At 43.5% G+C, this 15,068-nt stretch overlaps 1 protein-coding gene across 4 annotated transcripts in view; it reads right to left on the reverse strand.

Annotated features, from left to right (window-relative positions):
* Nucleotides 1-15,068, reverse strand: part of IFT88 (intraflagellar transport 88) — a 2,010,164-nt gene that overhangs the window by 69,393 nt on the left and 1,925,703 nt on the right. The window lies entirely within an intron of this gene.

The raw sequence follows: 15,068 nt of genomic DNA on the forward strand, positions 1-15,068 counted from the left end.
TAGCATGAGATCTAAGCAGATCCACAAGCCTCAAATATAGATACATTTTAAGTTTAAAGAGTTTCAAAGGTTTGTCCAGGGACTCTAGTAGTAAAAGGTCAATAGGCCGACTCTGGTTATAGTGAAAATGCAGGTAAATATTACCAGAGTTCCAGGGGAGCTGCAGAGGAGGCACATTTCTGGCTGATGATTATAGGGTACACGCCACAGGAGGAAATACAGACCTAGGTTCAAAGACCAGAGGTCCTTTGAAGGAATGATGCACAGATGACCCACAAGGGCCGGTGCAAATTGATTCACGTCGGCAGTACCTGGAAGAAGGCCTGCACATTGAGCTCCCAGGTATTGGAAATGGACACCAATGAAGGATTTGAGGCCGTAGGACTGCAAGGATGTGGAAAAGACAGAGGAGGACTGAGGACACAGAAGTCAGGTCAGGTTTTGTCCCGTTTCTTATCCAAGGATTGCACATAAAGTTTGTATGCATAGAAGGATGGATCAAACAATACAGGTGAGGTAAGCAGGCTCACAGAAGATAACATACATGGTGGGACACAACAGGCTAGCAGCAAATTACCACAACAATAGTTTTCACATCAGACTACTAAAGCCCTGTTGAGGACAAAGGGCTGCAGGACAGGATGCAGGAGGGTCCCTCAAGGAAAGTCTACTGCAAAGGTTCGGGACAGGATGTCCCACAAGGGAGCAGACACTTAAAAACAGCAGTAATCCATTCAGATTCAATCAAAGGCAGCAGGGACACCCAAATATGCTCCAGTTGAGGATCTCACGTTCTACAGAGTCAAACACGGCCGACAGGTCTAATAACATTAGCACTGCCGGTCTACCATTATCTTATCCCCAGTTCAAGCAGTTTCCCACACATATGAATAGTTTCTGTACTCCTCACAGGTCAACAACCAGATTTGGGATCTGACAAATGTATCTTTTTTTTTATCTAAGTAGACAACTGGAATGTTATCTCCCCCTAGTAAGATTTTTCCAATAAAGCCAAGGTTGAAAATAGGCCTGCAGCCCTCTAGTAAAGAAGGTTCCAATATAGGTTTTTCAGGGATGGCAATACCAAAGCTTCCTTTAGACAACAAGGAACCTGTCATCTCTGTAATGATGCACTTACAACAATGGCTTAGTCATGAGCAACTGTGTTGGTATGATCTTAAAAGAATGTGCAGTACAGATCAAAAGAAACGAATGGTGGATTTAAGGAACAAACCCTACACATCACATCAGACGCTGAAAGAAACTCAAATTATTAAATTACTCCACCACCTTCTTCATTGAAAGCTCAAGAGAATTGCCCACTTTAGGTTCAATGATAATAGAAGATTGAATACTGGTAATTTGAAAAATAAAAGCTGCTGGAATTACATATTCTTGGAGGGGATATAGCCATATGCCATATCTGCTTTACCTTTTGTAGAAATTAACTCCAGATAAAATGTAAACAGTTCAGTGCAATTAGAGCATGCTTCAATCAGATGGCCAAAATACAATTTCTTTGCCCCCAAAACAGCTGTACTGCATAGTGCTTAATATTTTTGCATTACAATGTATCCTCTGAAAGGATACATTGGAGGTTCTCCACTGACATTGCAGACGACAGCCAGTTCTCTTTTATGACCAAATTTGTTCAATACATTTTACTTTACATTTAGTAACACATATTTTACTGCTAACCCCTGGCCCTCGCATTTAGTACAGGATGCCACGGAAGACTTACTGCCCTTTTATTACCTCCTTCATAAATAACTAGCTGTTCCCGCAGTAACATACGCTGTTCTAGCATATCTTAAAAGGACAATATTGGTTGGTAATTCATAGGGTCACTTCTGTCCCCCTTCGTAACTATTGGAATGACCACTGATCGATTCCAGGAAGGGAGCCTAGGTCCCTGCGACATATTAATAGTCATGGTCTTTTGTTTAAGTAATTAACCCCCCTCACCATCATGGTCCCAGTGTCTCTCTTGTCATGTTGTTGATGTTCTTTGTAGGCACGTAATTGTCATCCTTGTACCATTAGAAAGTCCCTGTGATGGCATAATATTGTGTAGTAGCATAATTACAGCCCCCTACTTTCAGTTTTAGCTTGTGAGTAGACATTAGTCCTACAGCGTTTCGCTCTTTAGAGACTGAAACATTGAGCCAGTAATTAACTGTTAATTTATTAAATGGTAGCTGTTGTTGAAGTGGGTGCACTTTGCCATTTGGAAGGCAGAGGGCAACCTAACACTGAGAAATTGCATCAGCTGAGTACAGAAACATACCTAAGCATTTTAAATATATAGATTGTTTGATTTAGAGGCACATTCTTCCCAGTCTAAAAAGGAACTGAACAACACCTTTTCTAAAAAGCCTGCATTGGGCCCAGACAAACCCAAACATTACAGGCCAATAAACCCTTTTTACTCAAAATACTGGAAAAGGTGATAAACTTACAACACTATTATCTCACCGAATTACATGAAATTGCCAAATATCAGTCCGGTTTTTGACATGAGAGCAGAAACTGAGACCGCTCTCCTAGATGTTAGAGAACAGCTGTCGTGGAACGTAGATGAGCATCCTAAATCATTACTCATGTTATACCTCTCTGCTGACTTTGACACCATGGACCACAAGATCATTCTTGAAAGATTTGGATCAGTGGCTAAGGTGTCTGATGCAGGAGTTTTATGATTGAGATGGAGAACGCGTCTTACCTGTAACTCCTGTTCTCCAGCATTGCTATCTTTCATAGATTCACATGCTATGAATATTCCCGTAGTCAGGTTGGGAATTCTCCGTTATCTTTTGATTTCCCTTGCTAGAGGCAAGAAGAACCTACATTTTGTAGCCTAACACCCATGTTATCAGTGGTTTTGGTCTCCACCAATGGGACCTTGAGTAGTCCTAGACTAGACCCTACTCTTCTTCTTCCGCTTAGATTCTGATCCTGTCGTGATAGGTGCCCAGATGCGTATGTGGTTTTACTTGTCGGGCGGAAGGAGGGCGCATGTGAATATATGAAAGATACCAATGCTGGAGACCAGGAGTTCCAGGTAAGAAATGTTCTCCTTCTCCAGCATTGGATCTTTCATAGATTCACATGCTATGAATAGATTATGTAGCAGTACACGGCAGTGGTATCAAGGTAAAAACCACCACATTTGCGCACAGTAAACCCATAAGATCATACCTTATTCGAACAGGAGTTGTAGGACTGCTCTCCATGTTTGCACATCCTCAGCGTGCTGCTTCTTCAAGCAGTAGTGCCTTGTGAAAGTATGCAGTACTGACCAGGTAGCCACCTGGCAGATGTCTGGGATAGGAACCTCCGACCACCATGCCGCCGAGGTCGCTGACGCCCTAGTGGAATGGGCATGTGGGAGATGCGTGGAGGGGCTTCCCCGCTGATTTGTGACAGAACGTGATGGTAGACAAGATCCACCTCGCTATGCTTTGCTTGGAGAGTGCATTGCCTTTTTTTTGTCGGACCATATTGTGAGAAACCAGAAGGTGTCTCACCCGTTAGTCCCTGGAGATCTGTCATCCAGGTGGCCAGGACACAGCTATCGTTATTGGATCCAATTCCTGGGGTGGACCAGTGGGGGAGGATCACCTGGATGTGGGGTTTTCAGGGAGTGAAAGAGGGACACTGACAGGTGGGACGCGGTACCCCCTTCCTTATAATAACCTTTCCCCATCCTACCCCATAGGATACTTAGAAGCCATACCCCCGAACCGCTCTCCCCCCTTTCCGACACAAACACTTTCTTACACTGTGAAAGACAACGGACTAACACCAGAGCCATTTACCTGACTTGACCCAACACATGGGTCAGGCAGAGTCAGGCAACTGATAATAACTACACACACCTGACGGCCCTTTTCCTTCCCCACACCGATAAAAGGCGGAGAACGAGAGCACACTTTGAGCAAGGTCGAATGCAGGAAGACGCAGCTATTCCGGACTGGCAGCTTAAACTGAGGAGAAAGGCGGAAAGGGACGACAAGGAGGGAATTGCCCATGCCTTTTACAAATCACACCCACAAAGCCTCCGAAAGGGAAATCATAAGACCGGGAAGTCCAGATGGCTTGTGGTGTGACAGGTGTTAACGGCACACAGGGCCCTCCCGCGCAGATAGGCAAAGTGGAGAGAAGCGCTTGCCGCTGTGGTGCCGTCCTTGGCTCCAGAGACAAGAAACTACAACAGTTCAGCACAGCCGGTGAGTCGGAGATAGTAATCCGAACTGTGCTGGGCCCAAGGCTGCAGGCGGCAACCTTGTTGAACAAAGAACTTGTGTAATTGAACTTTAAAGAAACCCTATTAAAAGGTTCAGAAGCAGAGTGGTCTCTGACTGAAGCCTTTTTGGGTTGTGCTGTTTTGTTGAAACTACGTTGTAAGAGGCCATAGGAGAGGCCGGTGTGAAGTATCAAAGTGGTCCTATGAGGGTGGAGCAAAACCCCCCGTACACTCGAAAGTCTTTGACATTGGAGAAACTGATTGAGCTGTGAAACTGGCAAATGTGAATCCGACAGAGGGATGCCTACGATTGAGGGTAAACACTGATATACCCATGAGCATTGTGGTGACAATTGTGAACCCGGCTGAGGGATGTCCACATTGAATAGTCGTTTAAAAAGACATTGAGACTTTTTTTAATTATACGATTTTGAGTGAAAGGCTGTAGTGAACCCGATTGAGGGAGGCTAATGTTGCAAGAAGGATCAGAGCCCGGCTGAGGGGGATCCAAGAGGCGAAGAGCAATCGGCCAACGTGAAAGATTACCAAAGGAGCTTTTGTTTTGTTCATTGTTTATGGTTCAGCAGGCCTCCTAAGGCAAGAGACTTTGCAGGAAAGAGACTTGGCCCCAGAAGGTCCTGGCATCGTTGAACGGAACTGTAACCACGTGCTGGCAAGGTCCAGGAGTGTGCTGTGCTCAAAGGTCCTGCCTTGTCCTGTGATAAAAACATGGGAAAGGGAGAACACAGCCATACCATCCTGACTTATTATTTGGTGAAAACTTCTTTCTTTTCTTGAGAACATTATCCCACACTATTTTGTAATTTAGTTGTAAGGATTGGCAATAGATTTTTTTAGTATAGGCCCTTTTTATTTGACAAGACTCCACTAGGACTGCCTTATTGTTATTTGATGGTCGTAGCTTGCTCCCGTCTTAGATTTAGGTTTCACGCTTCTTAAGTAAGTCAACATTGCCATCATTTTTTGGTATAGAGGTTGGATCCATTCCATTGTTTTTCCATTTGCTATTAGCAAGTAAAGATTGCGCACCATTTTCTATATCCTTATTCATAGCAATTGAATGTGAAGGCAAGCTCTTGGTAGTCATTAGGCGTTTTTCTCACCCGTTATACAGTTTAATAAACAACCTTGAACTGTGCTCACTTGTGTCTGTCTTTACTGTTGCCACCATGAGTTCCTTACAATATGCTAGGAAAAGCTGTATCGACTTCCAGAACGACTCGGTCCGGTCAATATAGTATTTCAATGCTCGCTTGATGTCAAGCGAATGGAATGCCACCTCTGCTGGGGATGTTGGCTTGTTAAAGAAAACTGGTAAGGCTATCATCGAGTTCTTGTGGTAACAGCATGTCCTAATTGATGCCCAGTATAGCCAACGAAAAGTTGTTTGTCCTGTCTGATGTTAGTAATTCTGTTTATATAGAAGCCTAATGCTCTTTTTGTAACCTCTCTTCATCCTTAGAAAGATGAGGAGGCAGGTAGAAAGTAGGCAGAACTATGTTTTGCACCAGATGAAAGTCCGACACCACGTTGGGAAGGGGGAGGGGAGAACCCTCAAAACTACCTACTCCTTAAAAATACGGTGAAGGGCAGTTTGCATGACAAAGCCTGGAGCTCACTCACTCTGCAACAAGCATGGAGAGGCTCAAAAGGAGCTCCCATTAGGAAATTCAAAATCAAATTAAAGTCACAAGCTGGAGAAAAATGAATGGAACCAGAGGGCAAATATTCCAAAGCTACTTAAAAAACTGTTTAACATTGGGTACGGTAAAATAAGAGCACTGTTCAGGCGTGCGCTTGAATATAGACAGCACAGCCAGGTAACCTTTAGCAGTTGACACCTGAAGGCCCTGGTGGGCCAAGTGTAACAGAAAGGACAATACAGTGGGAGTGTCACAATTGAAAGGGTAAATATCTTTAGATGAACACCAGCTGCAAAACTTGTTCCAGCGGCAGCGGTAAAGAGCTTGTGTGCTGGCCTCCTAGCCGATAGCAACACCTCCAGAACTTCTTCCGGAAATCTAAGTCTTTGGGCCTCATTACAACAACGGAGGTAGCCATGCCGCTATTTGCGGCATAGCTAACCCAATTCCAGGTCCAGGTAACCTGAATGGGGAAATACCGGGCCATTCCGAACTTGAAGGACCCGGTACATCCCCATTCCCATTTGAGCCCCCACCGGGCTCAATGGGAATGGGGAGGTTTGCATCCTGGTATGCTCGCGGGACCCGCTAAGGAAGCCTGGTAGAACCAGGCGTCCTTAGCGGGTCCCGCAAGGAGACCTCGTAATGAGGCGGTAGGGGGTTAACGGGGCCGGCAGCTCTACCGGCCCCGTTAACCCCCTACCACCTTGCTCGTAATGAGGCCTCTTGTATCTTAACCCGTCAGAAACCATGTATGAAGGTTCAGAGACCTGATTTCTGGATGGAGAAGATGGCCTCCCTCTTGAGAGAGAATATCTGCTCAATAGAGAAGACGGGATGGAGGGCAGATGGTTATATCCAGAAGGTATGGGTACCACATCCTCCTGGCACAATCCGGAGCTAACAGGATCATGAATTTCCTGAACTTCCTTAACCTCCTGTTGACATGAAGTATGACAGGGAGTGGTAGGAACATGTACAGGAGTCGGAATTCCCAGTCCATTACAAACACGTCCCCTAGAGCTCCTCTCTGAGGAAAACCCCTGGAGCAGAACAGGTTGCATTTCTTGTTGACACTGGACCAGTGAAGGGACCTCATTCTTAAATAGGCTTCTAGCACCAGGAGAATGCAGGATGCCATGAGACCGAGCAACCTCAGGAAATCAAAGGCTGGACGGTACTGGGCACTTTGAAACTTTTGGACCACCTGCAGAAGATGTTGAGCCCTCAACTCAGGAGGCGAGGCTTTCCTCGAGGACGAGTCCAGGACCGCTCCAATAAATTGAAGCTTTTGAGAAGGTGTCACAGGGGACTTCTTGAATTTTAGGGAGAAGCCCAACTTGTGAGGAGTCTGTTGAAGACGATCGCCAACGATAGCAAAGTTGCTTTGTTTTCTTATGCGAGGACGAAGAGGATGAGAAGCTCTTGAGTGCTTTCAATGTTTAGAGTGCTTCTTCACTGGGGAAATCTCCCTGTATTCATCAGACTAATTCTCTTTGGAAGGGGTTGTTGAAGGAGATTTAGAAAGGGGCCTACCTGCAGCAAGCTTCCCCTTCCACTCCCTCAAGGCCTACACAGTAATTGACTGACAGGAAGCAGTCGTCAGTTTTATGGTCAATTCCCAGACACCAAAGGCAGATCTGATGTGGGTCCGTAATGGACATTTTAGCTCCACAATCGGAGCACCTTTTAAAACTAGTTTTTGGTGTAGATATTGTCAAAAACCTTAGAGAATCTGAAAAATGCAGTGACAAATCGCAGAGGTGATGAACCGTCCGAGGCATGCTGAGCATGCGACAAACGGAACTAAGGCAACGGGCGCCGCACAACCTACTTATATCTGCGTTGACTTCATGACTGAAGACAGGATGAAGGCCGTTGAGGGCCATGAGTCGATCATGCACGGCACCCGGTACTATGCGACAAATATTTCAGAAGCTGGAAGCAGACTTATGAATATATCGAAGATGAGCAATACGTGGGAGGATACAATCCATTCAAATATACTGTGTTTAAAGGTGAATATTGGTATCAGAAGGTAAGGGAATGAAGTGATCAAACTAGTATGGCTAAATTGAAAACGCCTGTCACATTGGCTTTAAAAAAAGTTATTATTAAGAGTTTGTACTGTGTCATGTTATGCAAGGCTTTATTTCAGTTCATAGTGCGATTGGGAGGCACCTTACTTGGGGGCAAGCTATCAAAAGTATAGTAGTACGTTAGCTATCTATATTGAGAACAAATATTCTGAGCCCACTATTCAGACTGTACTTGTCAGAGTTAATCTCCAGATGCCAGACTTGCCTACCATTCTGAACCTGGGCTGCAGTTACCTTGTCCTGTTAATAGAGAGCAGCGCGCATCCGGAAGTGCATTCAGAAGTGCACTGGCTGTTGGGCTGCCACGCTGTCGGATACTGGTGCTGTGGTGCTTTGTTCACGGACCTTGCCTCTGCCTTCTGTTACTTGTACTGAGTCGCCAAGAGGAAGCTGTCATCTTGTTGCAACACAGACTGCCATTCTGACTACTTCTGCCCGTTGGCCTACCCCCTGTCACGCCCCTTCAACCAGCCTCGCTTTCACACAACAGCCATAAATATTCTGGTGCACGCGCATCACGCGCTTGCCCCCGGAAGTGCATTCAGAAGTGCACTGGCTGTTGGGCTGTTAAGCGACAAGGCGAGGGCGCAGGGCAGCTGTACACTCTATTTTATTCATTTACTCATGTATCTAGATATTATGGTTTGACTGAAAGGCTTTGAAACCTGACATGCTTTGATACTTGCTAGAACATTGTTAGAGGTTTCTGTTGTCATATGAACACACAGCGTGTATAGAACGCTGAGCCCTATTTACGAGAGTGAGGTAACCATAGTTGACTTAGGCCCTACTCAATGTTAAAAGCGAGGCTGTAGACTGTTGTGATTTCGACAGGAGACATACTCTCAGGCTATGGTAGGGTCGCTACGGAGCGGCAAACTAGTCAAATCACCTGTTGTCCAAAAAAAGATATCTATGCTGACAAAACTGCCCGATAGTGAAAGTATTGAGGGCATTTACGGAATGACTACAAAGAGCTTGCCTTCACATTCAATTGCTATGAATAAGGATATAGAAAATGGTGCGCAATCTTTACTTGCTAATTACAAATGGGAAAACAATGGAATGGATCCAACCTGTATACCAAAACATGATGGCAATGTTCACTTACTTAATAAGCATGAACACTTGAATGATCATTCTCCAAAAAGTTTTTTAACTATGCATGAAATTCTAGGTCCTCAGTCTATTGTGAATGTAGAAGAGAGCGAACCTAACAGACCCCGGGCAGACACATCCCTGCTGGCTCCTGTTGTTTTGGCTGAGCCAGACAGAAGGGTGCAGCTCTCTAGGGGCCCCTCTACCCCGGTTAGGGCTAGAGGGGGTGGTGTTGATAATGTACATCTTCATGAAGCGGCATACTCTGCGACTTCCCTCCACTATACGGAAGACTGCTGCTTACACAAACAAACATCTGGCCCAGTGAAGACAACAGGTTTAGGGCTAGATAAAACAGGGGAGGTGGGACACAGTCCACCTGGTGTGGTCCCTCAAATATGCTCTAGTCCATCCTCCATTAACCAACCACCTATTCAGGAACATGAAGCATCACATATAACCCCGTCTTTTGAGGGGCTTAATATGGAAGATATTGAGTCCACACCTGCATCCTTCCCAGTCCTTACAAGAATATTGAACCTTTTGGATAGGGGTCATGAGAGGATCCATACTGAGATTCAAGAATTAAGATTTCTAATACTTGAAAGTTCTGAGAAATTAAGTAGACTGGAGGGATATGTCTTTGCCACTGAGAAGTGCAATCCTCCCTCAGGGAACACTAGAAAGAATGATTTAAAAATTACACATGATCAGAACACACAAACTGAATATGAAAAACAATTAGGGGTTAGATCTTATGCTGAGGTCTTGGCGCTTGGTAAGAAAGAGGAACAACCACTAAACTCTAGTGGATTGGAGGAACTAAAGAGAATGGTTTCATTCAACGTAGAGAATATCAAACACATGGAGGCTCGGCTTGGTTTAATGTCCTCTGTGTCAGGTTCCGGATCACTAAACCATGCCGTATGTGGCATAAATACTGAGACACCCCGAGATAGTCTCAATTTAGATAGTCCATCTGCCCTATTGAATGTTATAGAAGAGGATGCTGCACTGGTGCAGGTCGACGGTGAAGATGAAGTTGAGGATTCCACTCCTGAACCAGACGTAGTAGCTGAACAACACATATCTCGTAGAGGAAAATGCGAGCTGAGGCTCTTAAGAGAAGAGCTCTGAAATCTAATGCAACAAATAAAAACACAAGTAAAAAAACAAAAAATGTACCCTCTCTTAAGATACAAGATACAAACATGAATATTAGAGATATTTGTGGCCTGTCTGTGGAAGAAGGTGTTTTTGAGTTCACACAGTTAGATGAGGAGAGTAAAAAGGCCTTAGACTTGTAGGACACCTCTCTGTCTGGTAAAAAAAAGCATTGATGGTGCAATTGATACAGCCTGTGTCAAATCTTACACCGGCCCAGAGAAGGAGTATGGTGAAGCTACAAATACTCTGACAGATGCAATGAGTCATAAGGGAGCTAAGTCCATTATAGCCAAACAAAACCTCAAAATAAATGCAGCAAAAAAAAAAAAAGGAAAATACTACTTTGGGAACCACCAAAATCGAGGGACCAACTGAGAGACCAGGGATCAAACAATTCTTTGCTCTTAAAACTAAAGTAGTGACAAATAATACTCTATTGGACGCTGCAGGGCACTACAAATACTCACAAGACTCTACTCTCATCCATTCCCTTTAAACCCACTAATGAAGATCTTCTAAGTATACATAAAAATGTAGAAGCCAAGGAAGGGGTGGAGGGTGAGGCAGTTATTGTCAATACTAATGCCAATCTTGTTCCTAGTGAGCACATTAAAAATCTTGTCCAGCACGCACTAATGAATCTCCTTGAACACTCAACTAAGTTTGGTTTGCAATTACCTGTACATATTAAGAAGGTTCATGAAGAAGCTCCCAATATAGGTAACTCTGCTAACATTACGAGGTTATCTTTGGATAATGGTTTGCAGACATTGGCCCTCATTACGACCCTGGCGTAGGACCATGGTGCTATTAGCACCATGGTCCATGCCGGTCTCCGCCATGGTGGATGGCGGAATTAGCGCCATATTCCAAGGTGGGTGGGGGTGCTAATTCCGCCATCCACCATTGCCCCTTCACCATTGCCAGTCAGCCCCATCGGGCTCCATGTTAATGGTGAAGGTGCTAATTACGGCACTGTAAATTACGGTAGGGTAATTAGCTCCAAGGTCCCTTTGCGGCTTGGATTTTAACGCCTGCAAAAAGCAGGCGTTAAAATGCAACCCGCAAAGGGAACCTTGTAATCAGGCGTTAAGGGTCGGCGCCGTTTACGGCGCCGTTAACCCCTTAACGCCTGACTTGTAATGAGGGCCCTTGATTGAGCAAAAAAAGCCTGTCACCATAGCTCCTCAAATGAGTATATCATTGAGGCATGGTGGTATGGGGGACCCACTGCCAACCAACGTTATAGACAATGGGGGAGATTTCATAGGAATTGAACCAGTGAGGAACCAACCTGTCGTCCAACCATTATCTATTTTTAGTGAAACAATGAAAGAGAGGACTGCACAGCAGAATGTAGGATGGGTTCAAGAAGCAGGCAAATACTACACTCAGTATAAGGATTGGTAGGAGGGTCCACGTAAAGGGAGTATAATTGAGGGTGGCAGTAAGGGGTCCTACCATTTTGAGGAGAAAGAAAAAACCCAGTCACACATAGGGTTTGTGAACAGAGTTGACTGGAGACAGCCCCATTTCATGGATTACCCAAGTGTTATGCTGAATTTTATGTTTTCATATGGAGGACCACCTTCTCTCAACCGGGGGAGGATCCTATCCTTGTTCAACGAAATACCTAGATTATCTATGATCTTCTCCGGACATATTAAACTTGTTCACTATATACATCCTACTAGGTATGATTATGTAAGGATAGCTTTTTACTCGATAACTATACTTGAACTTGTTTTCTCGGAAATAGAATCCCTGCAATGTTTTGGTTTTGATCTGGAACATTTTAATAAGGGTATTCTAAAGTCATGGGGAGGAGAACAGGAGGTGAACCCAAAAGAATTAAATGAGGGAATCCATACTCAAAGTAAAGAGAGTGCTAACCAACAGATGCCCTCTACTGAATCAGATTTGAGATGGTTGGCACTGACGCTTAGATAGTCTATCTCCAAGATTCAGGCAATAAAAGATAACCCCTACAATTCTCGTTCTCTAACATTTTTGTCATGGAACTCTAGGGGAAATCGTGCACTCAAACAGTCCTCTAATACTTGCGCATTATTATATGATGCAAGTTTCCTCTGTCTGCAAGAAACATGGGCTCTTGTTCTCTTATCATTGGATTTTTTTTTTGTGTTTCAGGAATTGGCGGCTAAGAAATCTAAAGGAAGACCCTCGGGGGGACTCCTTATCACAGTGAAAACTAACATACACGCCATATGTATAAAGACACTTAAGATCCATAGGGGGTGCATTGCTGTCCTTTTGAATCTTGGATTGCTTAAATCCCCCGTCTATTTATTGATTGGTAATGTATACTGGTGCCCTGATCTTGATCTAAAGGAGTATATAGCATTAATTGATCAAGTGATTCAGGAATGTCAAGAAATGTGCAACATCTTGAATATCATTATTGCGGGTGATTTCAATTCGAATGTGTGCTCCGTGAGATCCTGTTTGCATGATAGGGGTATTCAATCTCTTGCGGATAGCTGTTCCTCACATAAATTCTCACAGTGAGATATTCAGTATCAATTTCTTTCTGATTGGAGACTGCATTGTGTGAATAATTTATTGGAAGGACTCACAGGATCATTCAACATGGTTCAACGGGAGTTTGCGCTCCACTATAGATTATGTTTTTGCGAACAGGATGTTATTTATTTCATTTCAAACTTCACTCTTATTTCGACACAAGACCGTGACCACAAAATGCTTAAAGCCTCTATACAAGTTAAATTTGCTTTACATGAATGGGAGCTTTTTTTACCGACTTTAGAACTTAATACCCTCTGTTACAGAATCTCCTGGCATAATGATAAGATTGTAAAAGTAAACAGATTGTTTCTGCAAGGCTATGAAAATCATGGTTTTGATAAGAAACTGAAAATGTATGCACATGAAGTTTTCGAGAACTATGTTAATTCTGTGATACACAACCCTTCTGGTATCAAGAAAGTATTTACTGGCAGGACTATGCATAGGCACTCCTTTAGTCTAGAAATGAAAAATCATAAGAAAGAAAGGAACCAAAAAATGTGTTCACTGCATAAAGGACATGGGAACGATTCCTTTAATAGCAGGGTGAACAGTGTTAAAAATAAATGGAAATCTAGAGTAAGACAATTACGGGCCAAACTTTACCAGAAAGACTCGGAAGAAATGCGTCTTTCTCTTTCTGTCTTTAGTACCCGGAAATTCTGGGCATTAATTAATAATAGAGGTGATGCCCAACTGTGTGCACAAACTGTATGCATCTCTTCTGATGTTTGGGAAGGGTATTTTGGTACACTATAGCTCGCCAAATTTGGACTGGATTGTCCCGAAGAACATCCAAATGTGCCTGTGGGATATTCCTTTCACTTTGGCTGAAATAAAAAGAATGATCATGCATTGCTCTGCTTCCTGTGCTCCTGGTACAAATATGCTCTCCAACATGGTTCTTAAAGGCAATTCTAATTTATGGGCCAAAATTCTATTTTTCTTATTTAAGGACATTATGGATCACTAGGCTCATTCGGATAAGTTGGCATATGTCCTATGGTGTTCTAGTCCCCTCAGTTATAGACCAATCTCCCTTCTGGATGCGGATTCCAAAATGTTTGCCTCCCTGATCCTGGAGCATATCCATGATTGGATCAATGAATTCTGTATCTTTTACCCACTCCAGTTCGGTTTTAGGAAGCATGTGGGAACGGACGCAGGTGGTTTATTGATGAATATTATGCAACAACAGGCTTGGACTGCAGGGAATCCACCCATTTATTTGGCTTCTATTGACCTTACATCAGCTTTTGACATGGTGAATAGAACCACATTATGGACAAAACTATATTCCTTAGGTATGCCTACACCCTTGCTGTCTATTCTTTATTATTTGCATGAAGATACCAGAATTAAAGTGCGACTTAGTACCGACGGATCATTATTCCAGGAGATCAAGCTACACAGTCGTTTAAGACAAGGATGTATCTTTAACCCTACTGTCTTCAACTTATATTTTTCAGATGTGGGTTCGTATTCAAAAGATATAACTTGTGCTCCTCCGAAGGTGGAGGGCCTGAAGGTTTTCTGGACTGCATATGCCGACGATGTGACATTGTATGATCACACTCCTATTGGATTACAACGTCTTCTTACATCTTTTAAAGACTAAACACTGGCAAACTCCCTAAAAATCAACCACACCAAAAATGTCATCCTGCGATTAAGCTACAGGAAAAGCCCTAATAAATACTCCTGTTTTTTTTTTAGATAATTTAAAACTACCAGTGAGTCATGCTATTAGATACTTGGGCTACCCCATATTTGGGGACATGAAAAAGGTAAAATACTGTGATTACCTCAATAAGAAAATCAATTTATGTGTCAGTTGCGGAAAATTTATATTAAGTATGGGAAATGTTCTATGCTTCCCTACTTACGCATGTATAGAAATAAAACAGTGGCACAGTTTTGCTATGTCTGGAGTTTACGCCGTATTGGTGTAGGGTAGAAATAGAAAAGTATGAGGCGCGCATCTTAAAATCAATTGTCAGATGTCTGCCTAAGTACGTACCCCTTACTGCTATTCGCATTGAATTGGGGCTTTTTTCCATCAAAAGTATAGCTGAATGGCAAAGGCTCTCGTTGTACAGGAAACTGCTATCATGTAAGGAAAATTATGGCAAGCAGACTCCAGAACGGTATGGCCTCCTCCAAATCTCTTGTTGATATGGAAAGGGAAGCACATGAATCCCTTGACAAAGTGGGGCTCTCTCGTGAACTTTTGATTTCCAACCCAAT

The sequence above is a fragment of the Ambystoma mexicanum genome, chromosome 7q (assembly GCF_040938575.1).
Source record: "Ambystoma mexicanum isolate Mex_15411 chromosome 7q, UKY_AmexF1_1, whole genome shotgun sequence".
Lineage (NCBI taxonomy): Eukaryota > Metazoa > Chordata > Amphibia > Caudata > Ambystomatidae > Ambystoma > Ambystoma mexicanum.